At 36.5% G+C, this 21,348-nt stretch overlaps 1 protein-coding gene and 1 long non-coding RNA gene across 6 annotated transcripts in view; one reads left to right on the top strand and one right to left on the bottom strand.

Moving 5' to 3' along the window:
* LOC150056127 (uncharacterized) overlaps window positions 1-19,159 on the top strand; it is a 51,241-nt gene extending 32,082 nt beyond the window's left edge. Inside the window, exons 3-4 of the long non-coding RNA XR_016537243.1 lie at window positions 14,784-14,838; window positions 18,672-19,159. This is a non-coding gene — a long non-coding RNA (uncharacterized LOC150056127). The remainder of the gene's footprint in view (window positions 1-14,783; window positions 14,839-18,671) is intronic.
* Window positions 1-21,348, bottom strand: part of Znf385b (zinc finger protein 385B) — a 414,848-nt gene that overhangs the window by 175,831 nt on the left and 217,669 nt on the right. The gene's annotated exons all lie outside the window — the stretch shown is intronic.

Below are 21,348 nucleotides of genomic sequence, written 5' to 3'. Positions count from 1 at the left end.
CCTGTCAACATGTTTTAAACACAAAAAGGAAGTTGTTTCTATGCTTTTCTGAAGTTTATCCCTCCAGCATAAGGATATTTTTGGGTGTGTGTATGTGGGTCATGGGGCTGGAATTTGGCCTAAGTGCTGTCCCTGAGCTCTTCAGCTCAAGGCTATTGCCCTACCCTCAAGCCAAGCCCCACTTCCCGATTTTCTAAAGGTTAATTGGAGATAAGAGTCTTAGGTCCTTTTGTACCCGGGCTAGCTTTGAACCTTAATCCTCAGATCTCAGCCTTCCTGAGTAGCTAGTATTACAGGTGTGAGCCACCATGCCTGGAAGGATATTTTGTTTTATTGTTCCTTGTTTGCTCTCCCCACCTCTCACTTTCAGTAATCTACTTTTCCTTCAGGTGCATCAGGAGTAATCATGTATCTAGTCTTTCCTGTGAACATTCCTTTATCCATACACCAGGTATGTGCCATACTTCTCCTGCTCCAACGTAGCATCAGTCATAGTGCAATATCCCTTGTCCCATCAACCATCATAGGCTTCTTTCAAGAATTCTTCTCAGATGTGTGGAACGCTTCTATTCCCTCCATTTTGGGGGATCCATCACTATTGGATTACTGTTTACAATGTCAAGATCTTGAGAGGAGGCATCTACCACTGTACAAAGTAAAAGTTTTGTAACTATCTATATGACTCTGTCAGTTGCTTTCAGTGCTAGGCCCTGTGCCTTTCTAGTTTACTACTATTTCACTTGTGAGTTTTTGAATGAAAACTACTGGTACCTCCTAACATGTATTGAATCTAAAAAAAATTCAAGAATTGTACAAATAGAATGAGCAATAATTCATGTTTAGCAGCAATACAGAAAAGAAACAAACAAAATTTTGGACAAACAACACTTCCATCTGTGTGAAACGTCTCTAGAAGATATCTTGATAATCAAAGCGGTCAATAAGCTGCTGCATTCTGGCCCACAGCTGTGTGGAGGCAGTGTGGCTTTTTCTTTCCCAGAGAGAAATTCTGAAAAGTTGCCAATTTCCATCAGAGCATATTGTTCTAATATCTGACCAGTTGTGTCTTCATCATAACTATTTATAAAGCAGATGGATTTGCTTTATTTAAGCCAACAACCCTGGATTCCTATTAGGTAGTCCCACAACAAAGAAAATAATTTCATAGTATCACTCTAGGTTAGTTAAAAATTTGTTTGAGAAGGCCAGGCTCAGTGGCTCATGTCTATAATCCTAGCTACTCAGGAGGCTGAGATCTGAGGATCACGGTTCAAAGCCAGCCTGGCACAAAAGGACCTGAGACTCTTATCTCCAATTAACCTCTAGAAAATGGGAAGTGAGGTTTGGCTCAAGGGTAGGGTGGTAGCCTTGAGCTGAAGAGCTCAGGGACAGCACCCAGGCCAAGTTCAAGCCCCATGACCCACAAAATAAAATATAAATTGTTAGAGATAACTGGTACAAATTGTTTGAAAATACAAATTGTTTGAAGAAATTCCTCAAAATGTTCTAAGGAATAGCTTCAAAGGAGGCAAAAGATTACCTGACTGAGCTATTATTTCCTGTCTTCCTACAGATTTTATTCTAAAGCCTTCAGAATTTATGGAGGAGACACAGAAGTGAAATTCATTATTCTAATTCCTTCTGGAGAGCTGGGTGGATACTGTCTAGTCCAGACTCGGTTTCTCACATGAAAGTTCATGTGAGAAATACCTTTTGTTGTAAATACAAATCAACCTTTGCTTTCCTCGAGGCTGTCTCTTTCTTTAATAATAAGAATCATGTAGATGATTTATGTTTCTTTCACTTGCCTGCTAGAAATTTCAGTTGCAAGAGTGAAACTGAAAGAGAGAACTATGAAATAATTCACAGACTGTTCATGTATTTTTCCCTTCTTTATTCATTTTATAGTATATAAATGTGTGTATATATATATATCTTTGGTATAATGCTTTTATTTATTTTAACAAGTAATTCAGTCATTATTTTCTTATTTATTTGTTCCATAAACTGGGGCATACCCTTTATGGAAAGCAGAATGTAAGTAAATAACCTGAGGAATAAGAATGACTAAATATTATGATGGGATGGAATGTAACCATTATCATTAATGAGAGATAAAATAAGCTTGACAATATATATGTGTGTGTGTGTGTGTTTATTTACTTTATTATGAGATAAGTATACAATTCACATAGTAATATAATCCCTATTTCAGAGAAGATGAACTAAAAACAGCTGATGAATATTCACAACCATGTCCCAAGACTGAACCCTTTACCTTCTGACCAGCATCAGCATGTCTGCGAGCTCTAGGGAGGCCTACAGAGGCTGTCAACTCTATATTGTTTCTTTAAAAAAAAAAGTCAAGATTTGTTCATGTAAATATCATTGTTATAGGGACCACAGAAATGCAAGTAGTTACTTTATTATGCCAGATATTTGTATTGTACAATATGAAGCATCACATTTCTATTCTTTTTACCTGACTAAGGGATACATTTTACTTCACATCTCAGAATATTTTTCATACAAACTTTTTTATACATGCACATACACACCCGAAATATATTTCCCTAAGTAGGATTTAATCTCTGATATGTGTGACACACGGTGGCAGTTTCTATTCTGTTGCATTTTATTTCTTAAAACATACTCATTATGAACCATGGTAGTTGAATGTCCTAAAAATAGCATTATTTTAGTAAACAGAAGTTTGAGTTTCTAAGGAGCATATGACTTAATGGCCTAAAGGAGAACTATTATTTCTAGATAAAAGGAGATGGAATGGACAGCTGCCTTAGGTGGGGGATGTGTGATACTGCTTCTCATCTTTTTAGTATTTGCTCAACCACCCAAAATATGTAGATTTGTGCTCTACAAAACTTTTCCTTAGAGGGGAAAATGCATCCTCATGTTGTATTCTCCAAATGAACACATCATTTCACATATAAATCAAAGATCTAATGCCTTTAGTATTCATGTCTCTGGACTGTAGAATGGGCTTGATTTATAATTCAGCTTCCACCCACTTTTAGTTGCAATGACATGAAAAAGCTTTGTGTTTGTGTGTGTGTGCCCGCGCTTGCACATGTGCGTGCATGTATGTGTGTGTGTGTGTGTGTGTGTGTATGTGTGTTACAATTCACTGGTTTTAAAACCTAGATCATTATTGTTTTTTCACTGGTGACCTTAATCTTAGGTTTTTACTTGGAAAAGAAAGTCAAGAAACAAAAAGGCTACTAACGTCATGGGTTAAGCATCCAACTTAAGGAATTTGGAACATGAAATGCCATTATTAATAAGTATGCTTAAATATAATAAAATATGAATAGAAACATTTGCATTTTGCCATGATATCCTTCAGAATTTTTCATGCTAGAAATACCTTGGTTGCGACTCAACATTCCCTAGGAAAGACTATGGGAACTATAGCCGTTTTACCATGTCAATTTGAAGATAGCACTTCATTCTCACCATATATTTGCAAAGTTGGATATTACTGGACAGCCAGCCCTAACTTTAACAAACAGTTGTAGTCTAGCTGCAATCATACCACATTTACTTCCCACCCTACCAATTAACACTAAACCAAATTAGAGTTTGGTAGGTCTCTGTCAGGTACATGACACCATGCCCCAAACCTGTAATTTTAACTAATTATAGAAATTCTGGGCAGGAAGCCTTTCCAAATATGCTCAGCTTTATTCCCCTTTTCAAAAATATTAAAACCACTCCAAAGCAAGAACTGGTTATTTTTCTATTTTTACTTATAGAGGTTCTATCTATAAACACATTGGCTTATTTTTCTAAGACACTCTAATTATTATAGCAATACCATTATGACCCTTTTTAATAGGAAAATTTTATATTTTCACTATCTTTTTCTTGCTCTGCATTTATTTATGAAATAAATTGAGTCTTTACTTTGTATTGTCTTACATTTTGGATTTTTTTCCTTGGTTTCCAGGGAAAATCTGAAATTGCTTTTCTGGTTGGTTCTATCATGTCATAGATTCCTTATTTTTCTGTTTGTTGAAAATTGGTAGTGACCTTGGAGGTTTGATCAGGTGTGCATTCTAGCTTTTGACAAATATATTTCTTGAGTGGGACTGCATTTGTTACTGAATTGTATCGGAAGATACAATTCTGTTCTCTTTCTCTCCCTTTTTTGTAATTAGTAGGCTTAGTTGTTCCTGGATAATTTTCAAGACTATTCTCCATAAAATTTTCACCAGATGGTTAAAGCACCTATTTTTCATTATGTCAACAGGGGAAGTGAAACAATGATAGTGTAATTATTTTATTAAATGTGCTGGGCATTGTCTGGACTTCTATAGAAAAGACATTTTTTCTCAGTTAAGTATTTAAACTGAATTGCACTTTGTACAAGAAAGATGAGATGCAGGATGTCTTTCTGCTAATCAGTTTTAGAGAGGCTTTCTTGTCTTATTTTACTTGTTGGTGCCCTACCACAATGACAGATATTACAGATTTGATTTAACTACTTGCAGCTGTTAAATTTTTAAATTATTTCCTATGACATGAGCCAAGTAATTATTTTTAAACCTAAATATCAATTGTAAAAGAAATGTTCTTCATTATATGTTCATACATGTATGTAAGGTAGGTAGATAATGTTTATTATTCTTATTATTCATATACCCATCTGCCTCTCCTATTATTTACTTCCTTGTTCCCTAATAGGGAAGAGACCCACTCCTCTTTTGAAAAGAATAAAAATACCACATATGAGAGACAACACACAATACATGTTTTTCTAAGTCTGGCTTATTTTGCTTGACACAATGATTTCTTATCAGAACCACTTTCTTGTAAATGACATGGTTATGTTTTTCTTGTGGCTGGAAGATATTTCACTGTATACATATATTAGATTTATTTGTCCACTCTATTGTTTATGGTCATGAAGGAAGATTGTATAAATTGGATATTGCAATAGTGCTGTGATAAATATAGGTAAGAATATATTTTTATTGGATACTGACTTAAATTCTTTTTAGTATAACCTAGCACTGTTATAAATGGATCATATGAAGTTTGGTTCATACTTTTTGGAAGAACTTCCATTTTGATTTCAATAGTATATAGTAGCTGAACACAGTTTCTAAGGTTTAGTTGCTCTGTTTTATTTTTTTAAGCATAATTGCTTTTTTGTTTCTTACACGATCATAATAGTCTTTGTTCACTTCCCCACTTTTGAGTATGTCCTGGGCTCTTCTGTATTTCCTGAACCATTCCTAAAGACATTTTTCTAGAGAAGCCTAAAGAGGAGTGGCTCTGCTCATCATTTAAACTGATTCTGAGTTACTCAGGAAAGATTCAGAGCACTCACAGAATACAAATGTGTTACACAGTGCTGGCTGCAAACATGTGAAATTTCTTACAGCAAAAGTTATCAACTTATTAGAGTATCTGCCATTAAATGTTAAATCTATAATCCTTAGTCATGACCTAGTTTATAATTAGTATTCATAAGCATAAGAATGAAAGATTACATACAAGACTACTCTACATGTACACTTTATGTGAACAGAGGACTGAGCAAATTCAGATTTTGAGGGAACTATGTCTAAATAATTTGAGGTAAAGCCCTCTTTTAGATAATAAATATGAAATTACAAATACAAACTTAGGCAAGGCAATGAACGTTTATCCAAGTTAAGGAAAAAATCACAATGAATTATAAATATAAGTAATCAGAAAATAAAATAAAATCACAAAATATGAATGGTATAGTGGCATATTTTTATGTACATAAATATGGTGCCATATTCCTTGATCCCTTTTTAGATAGTAATGGTTTTGTAAGGACATATAGAGACATCACAAAGATGAATTCAGTCTTTCTTCTAGTGTGGTTAGTCAGACTTTTAATTTTTTGACATTTGTAAGCACTTGTGACTTAACATACTCTTTTTGGGTGGGGGGTTATTGGAACACTTATATACATATATATGTACATATATATATTATTGGCTGGTCCTGGGGCTTTAAGTCAGGCCTAGACACGCTTCCTGAGCTTATTTTGCTTAAGGCTAGCACTTTACCACTTGGGCCATAGCACCATGTGTGGCTTCATTTGAGTGATTTATTGGAGATAAGAGTCTTACAGATTTTCATGTCTGGGTGGTCTTTGAGCCACAATCCTCAGATCTCAACATCCTGAGTAGCTAAGATTATGGAATAAGCTACCAGCACCCAGCTTCATGAACTTTTTCCTGTATACATTTCAAGTTCTACTTTATGTAATGTCCATTAAAAAAAAGGGAAATGTGCTGGGCACAGTGACTCACACCTGTAATCCTAGTTACTCAGGAAGCTGATATCTGAGGATCTCGGTTCAAAGTCAGCCTGGGCACTAATGACTGATATTTCCAATTCACCTCTAGAAAAAAAGAAGCTACACTTTGGCTCAAGGGGTAGGGTGGTAGCCTTGAGCTGAACAGGCCCTCAGGGACAGGGCCCAGGCCGAGAGTTCAAGCCCCACAACCAACATACACTCTAAAAAAGGGAAACATATGATATACTTATAATTGCATACACTCATATATTAGTACATTTTGCTAGGAAAGAATTGGGGTTTCAAATAGAAATCAACTAAAACAAAATTAGTAGGTTGTATACTTTCCACAGAATTGCCACAGAATTGTTTCTTAATTTTTCTATTTTGATCATCATTTCTCTTGTACTGACTATGTATTTCCAGGGCTAAATATGTTATTCATAAAGCTCATAGATGTTGATATATATATACCATATATACCACACACACACACACACACACACACACACACACACCATACTCTTGAGTACATGTATCTTCAATCTTTAGTCATTTGTACTCAAAGCTGTCTCCAATGCCATGCAACAAGAAAAGAGTAAGATGAAAGGAAATTGGCGAGAAAAACATAGTAATTCTTATAGCAGTTCTTAATTGATTTGGGTAAAAATATGCTACAAAACAATACTTGAGAAGAATATGACATGTGACCACATTCTTCCAATAATGAAGGGCCTCACATTTCAGAAACTTCACAGTGATTTTCCCTCTTGAAAGAATCCTGAACTCAGTACTCAAGCTTTTCCATCTGTAAACAAAAGCGTATTAACTTTTCTATCAAGAGCCTTTTACCAGTTCCTTGGATATTAAAAGTATCATCCTTTGAGTCTCTGATGCACCCTCAGGGCACCTCAGTTACATGTTCACAAACTAATGTCCACAAATCATCCACATGAATGCTTTGTGTAACAAGAGTGTATTATTTTATTATGTTGATAAAATCAGTAGTGTACTGGAAATTGTCCAAGGATTAAATGTCCAGAATACTAATATAAACATATCTTGCATTCTTGGCTAAAAATCTAAGAACACTACAAGTGAAAACAGAGAAATCTTAGCAAGAGAGAAAAATGTAGTTCAGTGATGGAGCACATAACTAGCATATGTGAAGATCTGGGTTCCATTCCCAGAATAACTACCTTTATTCCTTTCTTTTCCTTCCTTTCTGCTCTCTTTTCTTCTTTGTCTTGTTTTTCCTTACATATACCTCCCTCCCACCATATACAGAAAATGAGTCATAACAAATGATATACTCCTGGTATTACAACACATTTACTAGTGAGAATGAGAGCAATGTATTTGCTTTAGTTCTATGCTGTGCCTCTTAAGTCTAGGACTTGCTGGCAAGTGTCTCAGGAAAATTTCCAGAGCTATTATTAGACATAATACAGACTTTCCTGCTTAATTCCTAGCCATGAAAGCTCTGGCAGATGCCTCAGTGGTTATAGCCGTAAACACGCTTGGAATCCTGGCACAGATCATCTGCGCAGGATAAGGAGCAGCAACTGACCGGGATCTCGTGGGAGCCAGTCCTGGGCTTGAGCTCAGGGCCTGAGCGCTGTCCTTGGGCTTTCTCAAGGCGAGAGCTCTACCACTTGAGCCTTAGCACCACTTCTGGCGTTTTTTTTTTTCTATGTATGTGGTACTGAGGAATCACATCGGGTGTTTGTGCATGCTAGGCAAGCACTCCCAGCCGGAACTTTTATTTTTATTTTCCAGATACTTCAAAAGAAGGACCAGTCAGGTGCTGATGGCTCATGCTTGTAATTCTAGCTACATGGGAGGCTAAGAATGAGAGGACAATAACTCAAGGCCAGCTCAAGTAGAAAAGTTTCACAGTATCCTTTCTCAATCTATAGCTGGACACAGGGGTAGATAGCTGTTTTCGCAAGCTACAACAGGAAGCGAAAAATAAAGGAATCACAGTCCAGATAGGAAGCAAAACCTTATCTGAAAAATAACAAAAAGGGGTAAATTTGGCCAAAGTACATTATGAAACCCCTTTATACAGTTAATGTATGCTAGCTAATAGAAAAATAGTTTTAATAAGAAAAAATGATAATAGCCACTGCAAAAAGAAGATAAAAGAAATGCAAAGGTAACAGCAGGTATGGATCAGCTATAAAAACCTGTCTAACAATCTCAGTTCTGCCAAAGAAAAGAGCAAGGCCATTGCCCTTCAATGCCAGAACTTTGAGCCATGCCATAACTTTCCCCTGTGTAGCAAAAAGACAGACAGAGCTACATACATACAAACTGACAGACAAAAGCAAATGTGTAAAAATCACAAAAGGAAACTAGTTGCCCAGAAAAATATGCTTTTGTACCATTTGCAAGGAAACAGAAAGAACTAGAAAATTATGTTTACTGAAGTAAACCAGACCAGAGAAACAAAGGTTGAATGATTTTCTTCATAGATAGATAGAATGTACCTGTGAAACTTGAAATAAACCTGTTGGGTGGTATGCAGGTAGTTAAAAGTGAATCAATGGAAGTATAATACATGATAGACTTCATCTTTTAGAAAGACTAGGCGAAAGTTGAACAAAATCAACAACACTCAGTGTGTATAGGCAAGGTGGGGCCATGAGAACAAAAAGAGAGAGTAGTAGATGGGTGAAGGGAAGAGGGGAGGAGAATTCAGTCAAAAATTCATTGTGTGTGTGCTGGCGGGGCTGTGGAGAAAAAGGAATCCTACTGCACTGCTGGTGGGAATGCAGACTAGTTCAGCCACTCTGGAAAGCAGTGTGGAGGTTTCTTAAAGAACTGAAAATAGACCTTCCCTACGATCCCCCCATACCACTTCTGGGCATCTATCCTAAACATCAAGACCCAAGATATTACAAGGACACCTGCTCAGCTATGTTCATCTCTGCACTTTCACAATAGCCAGGCGATGGAAACAATCCAGATGCCCTACTCCAGATGAATGGATACAGAAAATGTGGTATATATACAGAATAGAATTCTACTTAGCCAACAGACAAGATAAAATAATGGTATTCACAGGGAAGTGGATGAATCTAGAGCAAATCATGTTGAGTGATACAAGTCAAGATCAAAGGAACAAAAGGTGCATGGTATCCTTAATATGTGGCTATTAAATCCAAAGAGTACAAGAGCGAGGACTCAATAACTGCATACCCAAAGCTATGGACATGGTAATGGAAATGTAAACATAACTATATAGACATAAAAACCTATGACTCTATAGACATAATGTTTTATTTCATAAATTAATATGTTTCTATGACATACGAACTCTTAACCTAATTTTTTTTTACAGAATACTTTTTCTAAACATGGCACCTTCTAATCTCAAGTCATTTTGATGGTTAGAATTCATAAATCAGCAATTAATGCCAATTGAAACATGGCTTGACTTTTAAAGTCTGCATTAGGAAATGTGTAGCAATGTTTGCCAATCTGATTATTATTTCCTTGGGGATACTAAGGTACTGAATTATCTTTACCAGTGTTTGTTGAATGAGCAAAATTTGTCAAAGTAAGTATCTTCACTATAGGATCCTTTGAAAAATGGTTAGTTATTTTGCATGGCCATAGACTTTTCTTATTTCCCATTCTTCAATTCCTAAAAGGTCATCATCACTTAAAATTGACTAGACAAGAGCCTTAGCTTCAACTCATCAGTCTATCAACAAATCCTCTGTTTTATAGCATCCATGATAATTTCTGATGTCAATTTCCTAATTCACATATTATTTTTTCATATATTTTTATTATAATTAATAGAAGGGTTACATGATATTTGCCAGATAGATGGTGCATTAATTCCCATACATTGATACCCTTTCACATGTCTTGGTCCCCATTTCCCTCCCCCCCACCCCCACCCCTCATCTTGTTTTCCCCCCTTCCCTATCCAATTTCAAATAACCAAATACAAATATATCCGATATATCAGGTAACAAAGTGAGATACTGTAACAATATGAGATAACCAAGGGACAGTAAAAGAGATGAGAGATAACATAGTACCTTAAGAAGAACAATCATTCATTATATGGCTTATGTTTCTATATCCTAGAGATCCTTTCAGGGCTCTCCTAGCAGAGATTTGCAATAGAGCAAAATCTTAGCCTAATTTTGATTAAGTTCTAAATACTAAGTCCCAGTGATTGTAAATAGAGATTCCCTCCTTGAACACTTGTTTGTTAAACTTGTCATTTAAAATATGATGTAAAAATCAACATTAATAAATTCTTTAATAAAAAAATTCATTGTGTGTACCAAAAATTATGGGAAGTAAGGGAAGCGGTGAGCTGAAGGGGGGTGAGAATGTTGAAGGTGGTGATGCTAATCCAGATGCAATTTATTCAGAAACTGCTTTGCTATATGGCACCACCTTAAAAACATATTACCAGTAACTCAAAAGTTAGAACATAGTTTCAAATTTAACCTCACCACCACCAAAATTACATTTAATAGTTTTGTCATACATTATGCATGAGGCATCAAACTAAATGCTTTGTATTATCTCTTGAAGCAGTTTTACTGGGTACACTGGTGGCTCTTTCCTATAATCCTAGCTACTCAGAAGGCTGAAACCCCAAGGTTTGAAGACAATCTGGCAGAAAAGCTGCCTGGCTATGTTAGACAGCCAGCTATACCAAGAAAACTGAGCTCAGTGAGATAAGGGCCCAGTAAGAATGTGTATGAACACATACACATGCATGTGCACACAAACACAAACACACACACAACTGCAGTATCCTCATCTCACAGATGAAGAGGAAGAGATTAAAAATTTTAGCCAATGCACAGCTAATGCAACATCACTAGGAAAACTGAGGAGATATGCATCAATTTTGTGCTACACAGAAAGCTCCACCACTACCTGGCAATGCTTGTAGGAATTTGTAGCCTCTCCCAGCCATCAAGTTGTAACTCTTTTGCTTCAGCAAGAGTGTTGTAAGTAGAGGCACATACCATCACATGAGGCACCCACTCACCTGTCATTTTCCTGTATAGCTGTACTCTTTGTAGAATCAAAATAACTAAGACAGACCTTTTTTGTGATTGTTCTAGGACATAATCTTAAGGCCTTGGCACTGTGTCTGAGTTTTGTGCTCAAGACTGGCACTCTACCACTTGAGCCACAGTGCCACTTCTGTTTTGGGGGGAGTTAATTGGAATAGGAGCCCATAGACTTTCCTGCCCAGGGCGGGCTTCAAACCCTGATCTCAGCATTCTGAGTAGCTAGGATTACATGTGTGAGCTACTCGTGGCCAGCCAGGACTACTGCTTTTCATCTTCTTCATGTATGCGAAACTCCATTTACACTTTCATTTTTAAAATACTGATGATAGGCAGCAAGATTTTTTCTACTAATGAATATATTTGTTTGCAACTGCATGCCAATTTCAAGAGGCCCATGTGAGGTTAAAAACAGGCTTTTAAAAATAGACATTTTGTAAACATAAAATGTAATTTATGTTTTCTCTATTAAGAATATTGCATCATGTATGTACACAGCAAACCCAAGCCTATATGAACCATAGACAGTTCTCCTCTATTTCAGATACTCCCAGTTCTATCATGTGGTTAACAACTTCAAAATGGTGGAGGTCAGAAGAGAATGCCCCGAGCTCCTGTAGGAAATCCTCATAACTACAGCATAGTTTATTTGGTTCTCACAGTTGCAGTATGCATAAGAGCCAAATCCATTTTTCTGGAGCCACAATACATGGTGGACAGTAATCAAAGACCTTCTGAGTCTGAACTGCATTTACTAAAGCTGGGAGGAAGGCATAATTCTGGCGTTTTCTTGCCCCCCTCAGTGTTTAGCATCTGTGTCAACGACATGGGACCCTTAACAGTGCCATTTTTCTCAATATTTGATTCAATTTTAAGCCGAAAAATTACTAAGGACAGCATCTTGCAAGGGGTATTGAGAAGTCATATAAAACTGAAAAAAAAACAGTTGATGAGTGGATCAATAAGATATGGTATTTATACATAATGGAATTTTATGCTGTTGTCAGAAAGAATGACATCGCCCCATTTCTAAGGAAATGGAAAGACTTAGAAAATATCATATTAAATGAAATAAGCCAGACTCTAAGGAACATAGGCCCAAGAGTCTTCCTCGTTTCTCAAAATCAGTAGAAACCTTGGGGTCTTCTAGCAGAGATTTACAATAGAACAAAATCTAGAGACATAAGGCCAAATAGTATGACACCAAATGTAAGGACCTCCAGGATAAGGAAACAAAAGTCATCTAATGAGTGATTGTTGTCCTTAATGTACTATGTTATCTCTCATCTCTTTTGCTATCCCTTGGTTATCTCATATTGTTACAATATTTCACCTTGTTATCTGATATATTTTATCTGTGCTTAATTGGTTATTTGAAATTGGATAGGGAAAGGGGAAATCAAGATGAATGGGGGTAAGGGGGAGGGAAATGGGGACCATGTCATGAGAAAGGGTGTCAATGTTTGTGAAGTAATGCACCTTCTGCCTGGTGAATATAATGTAACCCTTCTATTAATCACAATAAAAATCTAAATAAAAAAATTGAAAAAAATTGTATTATCAAAGAGTTTGCAAATCAGCCTCAAAAAACTCTTTCTGAACCTAAGACGAGCATGCTTAGAGATATTGTCTTGTAATCTTGGACCGCAAAATGATAACATTAGAATTTGAAGCTTCTTGAGAAATCATTTGCTCGTATTTTCTGCTTTCAGACATATGCTACCGTAAACACTTTAAGAGATTAAGTGGGATTCTGTTTGGAAGATTGCTAGGGTAGAAGAAATATCCTTCTTTCTCATTCTTACTATCATTTTTTTCTGGTTTTATTTATATCCCTAAATATGGAGAGAAGCTGGTCTCAACAAAGCCATACCCCTGAAGTCAGGACTCAGACAAACCTGTGCTTCATGTCTTCTCATGCATACAAACTCCATGCTTTGTGAGTTCTTGGGGGACCTATACTCCATAATAATCTTATTCTTCTTTAAATCAATCTGAAATATAATTGACTAAACCTTCAAGTGTGATTTGGACTCTTAAGGGTCCCAAGACATTCTTAGAAAGTCTGCACAGTCCAAACTAGCTTCATCATAACCTGGATATATCCTCTTTAATGCCTGGCTGGTGTTTGTACTAATGGTATAAAAGCTGCAATATACAAATATGCTGGAGCTTTAAGATGAAGAAAAGGAAGAAGCATCAAATTCCTATTCCATCTTTTTCTTTGCCATCAAACACTCAGAATTGGAAAGAGGGAGAAATTTCTCTTACAGATATCCTTGATAGAGTTGTAAACATATTTTCTATGGGAACTCTGAATAATTACTTCTGCTGTATGCTTAATATTGACTGTTTCCAAAAAGGTCCATGAATGAGTGTTTGGATTGTGGTCGGAAGTAGCCACCTTTTCTTGGGTCATTTCATTGAAAGAATGACAGGCTATGAAACTGGGTATGTATGTAACTATTTGGAAGGTATTTCTTAAAAATAAATACATAAAGTCTATCATTTTAAGGAAAACTCACAGATATGTGTATATATATTATATAAAACATATTATATAATACATATATATGATAGTATTTATGCATCTAAGTCTATTTTATTATATGTTAAATAAACTACAAAGAAAAGAGATTTTATTGCACAAGGTTAGCTCACAGAACATATTTAATAAATGCTTGGAGTGTGGTAGAGTGGTAGAGTGCATGCATGAAGCCCTACGTTCTATTCCTCAGTATCACATACACAGGAAAAGCTAGAAGTGGTGCTGTGGCTCAAGTGGTAGAGCTCCAGGCTTGAGAAAGCCCAAGGTCAGAGCTCAGGGTCAGGACCCAGGACTAGCAAAAAAAAAGAAGATAGTTATTAAACATAATTTTCTATGTGCCCAAAACATTCAAAATCCTGAGCATTATTCTTAGTCTGCTTACTTAATATGATACTCTGTGAAGACTCTATTCTTGTAAATGAAAGAAACATCCAATCATCTCCCCTGATGGATATATGTGCTTAATTATATTTGGGAATTGCTCATCTAGAAGAACTAATACAGAAGCTGAAATCCTAGAGTTTCTAGCTCTGCAGACCTCGTTCATTCTATCAACACTATTTAATGCTGCGAAGCTTAAGTGCTGTTAAGATTTGATTAAGTAGGGAGAGCAGTTAACTTGTGATGAGTGATTGCTCTCTTCTCCCTTTGTGCCAAGATGTATTCCTAGTTATTGCTAACCTCAGAACAACACTACTAGCGAGGACTCTATCTATTTCCAGGCCATATAGCTCAGAATCAGACTGTAAGGCGCATTCATGCAGCCACTGTGAGAATCACCACATAATATGTAATAACAGAAGAGCTGTGTCCCATATCTTGTAAGTCACAATTTTTTCTAAACTCATTTTAAGAGACATTTCTATTTCAATTTCAGTGAAAGAAATACCTTTACTGGGAAGTTTCAAACCTAAGTGCCAAATTTTCTGAAGGTAAGTTGGGCAACTTTTTTTTTGTCAGTCCTGAGGCTTGAACTCAGGGCCTGACCACCACCCTTGGACTTTCTCAAGGCTAGAGCTCTTCCACGTAAGCCACAACACCCCTTCTGGCTTTTATTTTCTATGTATGTGGTACCGAGGAATTGAACCAGGTCTTTGTGCATTTTAGGTAAACACTCTACCACAAGACCAAACTCTGGCCCTTTGGGCAATTTTTTATTTTCATAGTTTCCTGGATTCTAAGTGAGAAGACTAAGATATCAGACTTATAGCAAAGCATAAAATTGTTTCATTTTATCACTGGAATCCATCAATATAGCATATCTCCTCTACTCTTGGTTCCCCTCAAGTCAATTCTTTTTTCTCTTCACCATGTACATTTGAAATGATATTTAAACATGTTACTGTCTATACTCCTTGATTCAAAGGATCATTTTTCTGTATAACATTATTGCGTGGAACATACAAATTTCAATTGTCATAATATTAAGAATAATATCATAGTGCTACATAATACTATTTTAAATATTTAGGTACTTTTTAAAATGTAAAATATGCATTGCAATTCTCACTCTTGTTTATTGGCAAGAGGATGATTTTATAATGAAGGGGTGTGATCCTTCCCCAGAATCCCTATCAGAAAATGAGATGTCAGAATTTTAATAGTCCAGTTTTTTGGGAACATTAAATTACTATGATTGCCCTATGTGCATTGCCACTTTATTAAATTTACCCAGCACATGGGAGAAACCATTACTTCAAGTGGCATTGTATGGCAGCTGGAATACCATCTGTCACTTACGGGAAGTAGTTATTGTGATATCCAGTCTGTCAATTGAGAAATGCAGTCTCACAGGTGGTGGAGGGTTATGCCTGGGAACAGAGACCAGGAGAAATATGGCTAGGAAACAATTCAAGCAAAACTTTAGTGACAGACATCTCAGCCCCTCTGGGTGGTCATGCTTTTCAGCTATGGGGAGAACACAGGCAAAAGGATTGTTATTTGAGGACATTCTAATGCAAAATTGTAATAGCATTTCTGATAAATAAAGCAAACAAAAAGAGGCTGGGGTGTAGCTCAAGTGGTATAGCTTCTATCCATTAAGTACAAGGCCTTGAAAGAGAAAGAAAGGGAGAGAGAGAGAGAGAGAGAGAGAGAGAGAGAGAGAGAGAGAGAGAGAGAGAGACACAGAGACACAGAGACACAGAGACAGAGTATGAGGGAAGGGGTGAAATTGTCCAAAAGAAGTATACTCATTACCTGACTTATGTAACTGTAATCCCTTGGTATATCACCTTTATAATAACAATAGAAAAAAATTTTCAAAAGAGAGTAAGAAAACCTAAAAACAAATGTTCAACTTTTCAATGTCGCCTTTTCTAATCCTTAGGAATGCTAGAAATAAAACTTTATTGTGAAATAAATCACTATCAGTCCAAAGAAACACTGACACATTTATTATTGCTGTATTTTAATGTATTCAGTAATAACAAGATATAATGTTACCTGGTGACTATCAAGCAATATACTAAGGATTTAGTGTGTGCGGTCACATAATGTATTGAGAAATAGGTTTTAAGGTATCCTCTAAGAACTAATTATTCTCGAGAGTCAAGTTTTTCTGTAGTCCCAAAATACTCCACAAAGCCCCATACAGTACTAGAGCTAGAGTCTACTTAAATTATCTAACGTGCCTTTTTCCATCATGACTGCTTGGCCTCTGTTCAGGTACCAATTTTGCATGTCTTCTCTCATCAGCTCAGTTTGAAGCCAGCCCACCTTATGGACAAATGTCTTCTGTAAACCTATTAAAGCAATTAGTTCATTTGTCATGGAATCTATGACATGCTAAATCTCCTTTGTTTGCTTCTTCTAAAAATCAACCCCTTAGCACCACTTTTACTATAATGTGGTAGCTTAGACCTGAGCCCCACTTTCCTGAAAAAACTTAAAAGAGTAAATCTTGAAAATCTAGTTGTATGAACACCTATGTGTAGTTTTCTCTCCAAGGAGAAGGTCAGAAATGTTCATGTGGGGATTAAAAGGATGCATAACCCTGGAAAGTTTAATAACCTCACAGTGGATAATCTGTTCTTCCTCTCCATCCCATTGCCCCTCCTGCTGACAGTTTCTTCAGTTTGATTACTGCATAGGCTTCTGGCTGGCCTGCTTCATCGCATATCCTCTTGTATTCTGTGTTTCACGATACAGTCACATGATATATGAGAAGCCTAAGTCTAGGGTCAAATTCCACTCTGTGTTCTGTTACATACTTAACAGTATGCTGAGCACAGAAGTGCACAATAAATATCCTCTGAATAAATCAATGGATACAAGAATAACTGCTGACAATCTGATGTCTCATCCAGGACTCTAAAATAAACTTCTTGACTTGCTATCTCTGACACCTTAAGACCCTTGAGTCCAGGGGTTGTATTGGTGGAATGAGGGATACCATAACATACCAAATGAAATCATAATCTCCATTTTATAAATTGAAAATGTTATACCATGTGTTCCTACTTCAAATGTTACAGTAAAAGAATTTACAATCAGATTAGTAGACATGTGGTTGAGTTTTAAAATGGAAAAGGATATCTTCTTTGGGGAGAAGAATGCAAAGAGCTATTTCATAAGTAAATTACATACTATTTAACATGTAATCATTGGTATAAGCAAAACAATGAAGAGTAGCAAACAAGAAAAGATTAAAACTTCATACAAACATTATTTTTCGTTATCTGTGTTAGATGTTATAGCTTTGATGCTGACCCAGAAACAGACTGCCCGCCTTCCAGGTCAGGCTGACATAAACGCGCCCTAGAGTCCAGTAGTACAAACCTCCCATGCTGAGTCTTATCTGTATGTGAAGAGAACACTTGGCAGCTATACACATCTAATACAGCCTGGAACTTTCTCAAAAATTTGAAAAAAATCTGCTTTACACTACTTTAAGTAGTGTAATTAAAGTTGTTCCTCTAACAGCCCAGAATGCTTAAGCTCTCTGAGGAAGAAAGCCCCTTCAATCTTACAGTACAGACAGTCCATGTCCCACCTGAAATGCCCATGTAGTGGTCAGCCAAACTGTGCACAGCCCTGTGGTTTAGGAATGTGCACTCGGGAATGAGACTTTACCCTAGCCTAGGAGAAGACTGAGCTTTAAATCAGCAAGAACTGTTCACAGCAGCCAGCATCTCCTGCTTCAGTTGCTCTTGTACTGAAATAAGATTTCCCTCAACAGCAGCTTTGTCAGAGATCAAACAGTGAAAGCAAACACATATGTGGCTGGGAGAACCTACAGATAGAGAAAAACCAAAGGAGGAAGTTCAAGCATAGAAAATATTCCTATGAGAGTCCTAAGTTAGTCACTTTTTGCTAACACATGAGCTTGAGTAGTCAATGGTAGTAGAAGATAGATAATACAGATTGAGTATTATTATAATCATAATATCTATTTATACTTTCTATTTTTGATTTTTCATTTCCTGCTATCATTTTGCTAAGTTATGGTCAATGAAATCTCACAATTAAAGATCCAGTGGCTATTAGTACATTACCTAGATATGGCAGACAATAACTGAGTGTTGTTGAATAACATCTTAGCCAGAAGCTCATATATGTACCTTCCGCAGAGACAGGATTTCAACACTCATTGAGGCACAGATCTTTGTTCATCATCTTGTAAATAGTATGTAGAGTACACTCAAGGTAACAAAGTTTTTGTCATTTTTTTCCAAAGAAAATCCTATAATACTAAACAGAGTGAGAGAGTTCACCTGAAGATAGGTATATCTGCTATTATTTGGATGTGGTTTTTTTCTCCAAGGGTTCCTGTGCTGCCTGCTAAAACACGAATAAGTCAAGAGCGATTGGTCTTAATGCTGTTCTCATGGAAGAATGAATCACTTTCTTGAGATTAGATTGTAGAAGAGCAAGGCTACTCCACATGTTTGATCTCTTCTGCTTTGTAGCTGCTTTTCTTTTTGCTTCTCCATCATGTGATGCAGACAGATAGTGAAGGACCTTACCAGGAGGCAGTTAACAGATGAGGCATGCTGGCTAATCTCAGACTTTTAGCCTTCCAAACTGTGAGATAAATAAACTTATTTTCATTTCACAGTACCAAGTTTCAGTTATTCTGATATGACAGCACAAATAGACATGAAGAACAGAGTATAAAATATGAGAAATGAAAATAAGTTTTGAGTCACATGTGGTTGCATTGTATCAAAACTCCATGTATAGGACACTGGCCTATGGAGAGTGTTTCATCAATAAACAGTGATTATTTATATGCAAAGAAAAACAATGAGAAGGTGGCATGCTTTATTCAAGATACGGAATACTTGAAGACAAATGAATAGCCAAGGAATTGATGTGGCTAAATACTATTAGGATCATACAATAGCCTTCATACTTGAGTTTAGTATAAAGGCTGTGGAATTTTAACATTGAAAGAGGAATCCTGTAACAAGCTGTCTGTCAAGAGAGATATTATGCCTTTTTCACACATTCAGTTGTATCAGGAGCTTGCATTTACTCCACATATGACGACTGTTTCATTGCCTTTATAAGTAGAAGAAAAGCAAATCAATAAAAGGTGGGGGGTGAGGAACCCAGAGACAAAAGTCTTTTATGATTATCTATAGAGCATTATGAATTTTCTTTGAACCCACATGTCACAGCACAATCCTTTTCTGACTGGTGGCTAAACCTTCCTGTTTTATTGGACAGCTAAGAGCCACTAAATCTAATGGACAATTGATAAAGGCACACCCTAATACAAAGTCAGAAGTGATTAAGGAGAAATAGCATAATAGTTATCTTTAGCATCAACCTGGCAAACATTTGATAAAAATATCTACTGATTTTCCTGTCTTTGTCATTTCTGAAACAATTAAAAGACAGGAATTACTTTAACAGCATAATAGAGGTGAAAGCCACAAATTTTTTACATAGCTCTAAGTTTAATATCGTCAGAGTACTTGTTTTCTCTCAAGATTCTGTACTATTTGAGATAGTCAAAAGGACCCAAGTATACAGGTTGCCTTCCATGTTAGGTAACTAACAGAGTTAAAACATCCATTCTATGGTATGAAAGTAATAACTTGAAATGCTACAGTCAATAATGTCTTTGAAGATGAAGGATTTATAAAGATAAAGCAAGGCAATTTAATAATGTCCCAAAGTCTGGAAATACAAGGACAAAAAGGTATTTTTTATATTTTTAGATGAAATATTGACATATTACTTTATGTTCAGAGGGTATCTGAAAAATGCATATGTGTGGGGGTAGGTACCAATGTTTGACAAGAAATGTACATATTAATTCATGTAAATGTAATCCTGCTGTACATCATCCTGACAAGAAACAAAAACATGCCTAGAGCTTGCCTCCAGTGCTTTACACCTCTAATCCTACCTACATGGGAGGCTGAGATCTGGGGATCATGATGAAGTCAGGCCAGGCAGGAAGTTGATGAGACACATCTCTAATGAACTACTACAAAAGTCGAAAGTGAAGCTGAGGTAGAGTGCTAGCCTTGAGAAAAAAATCTCAGGGGCAGTGGCCAGGCTCTGAGTCCAGGCCCAGAACTGTACGTGCACACACGCACCTGTGGGTGTGCACACACACATGCACGCACACATACACACACACACATCTACAGACTAAAGAAAACATTCCAAATGTGTTTTTAAAGAACATAACAGAGTACATAAAAATAGTTATGCTATTTCTTAGCAGTATGAATACCAGCATATTACAGCCCATAAACACTTCATATTTTCATCACAAACTTAAAAAAATCAACTTCTTAATGAAATAGTCCTTGAAACAGGAGTTTTTTTGGTTGGTTATGGGGCTTGAACTCTGGGCCTGGGCACTATCCACAAGCTCTTCAGCTCACTGTTAGTGCTCAACCATGTTGAGCCACAGAGCCATTTCCTTGAAAGTGTTTTGTAATAAACTTCCATGTATGAATCTATTACTTGGTAGAGAACAAAATGTTGCTTAGTGCAGAATGCTAGACCACTGGCATAGTACCATGTAGCAGGTAGCCTTAAGATAGAGATCTTTCCTTGAATATTGTGAATCCATGTTGTCCAACTGGTGAATGGTAATGTTAGAGTTTCATTTAGAATCTTAACTGTCCTCAAAGGATTCACGTATCGAAGAGTTGGTCTTCAGTATGGTATTATTGGGAGGAGGTGAAGGCTTGAAGAAAAGGAGTCTACTCAGGGATCTTTCGGCCTCATCGAGGGGATGCTATACAGGATGATTAAGGGACCTTACTCTATCTTTTGTTATCTGGCCATGATTTTGTCTGCCCCATTCTCATATCATGATGTGCTATGTTGCCACACATATAATATAAAGGGGCCAAATGATTTTAGGCTGAAACTTCTAAAACTATGGGGTAAATAAACCTTTACACATTAATTGCCTCTTGTATTTTGTTATAGTGATAGAAAAACAATGAAAACAAATAGTTTCCCTCATG

This window comes from Megascapheus bottae, chromosome 12 (genome assembly GCF_031878675.1).
Source record: "Megascapheus bottae isolate mThoBot1 chromosome 12, mThoBot2.hap1, whole genome shotgun sequence".
Classification (NCBI taxonomy): domain Eukaryota; kingdom Metazoa; phylum Chordata; class Mammalia; order Rodentia; family Geomyidae; genus Megascapheus; species Megascapheus bottae.
The sequence above is the reverse complement of the archived record's forward strand: the minus strand, read 5'-3'. Positions and strand labels throughout refer to the sequence as shown.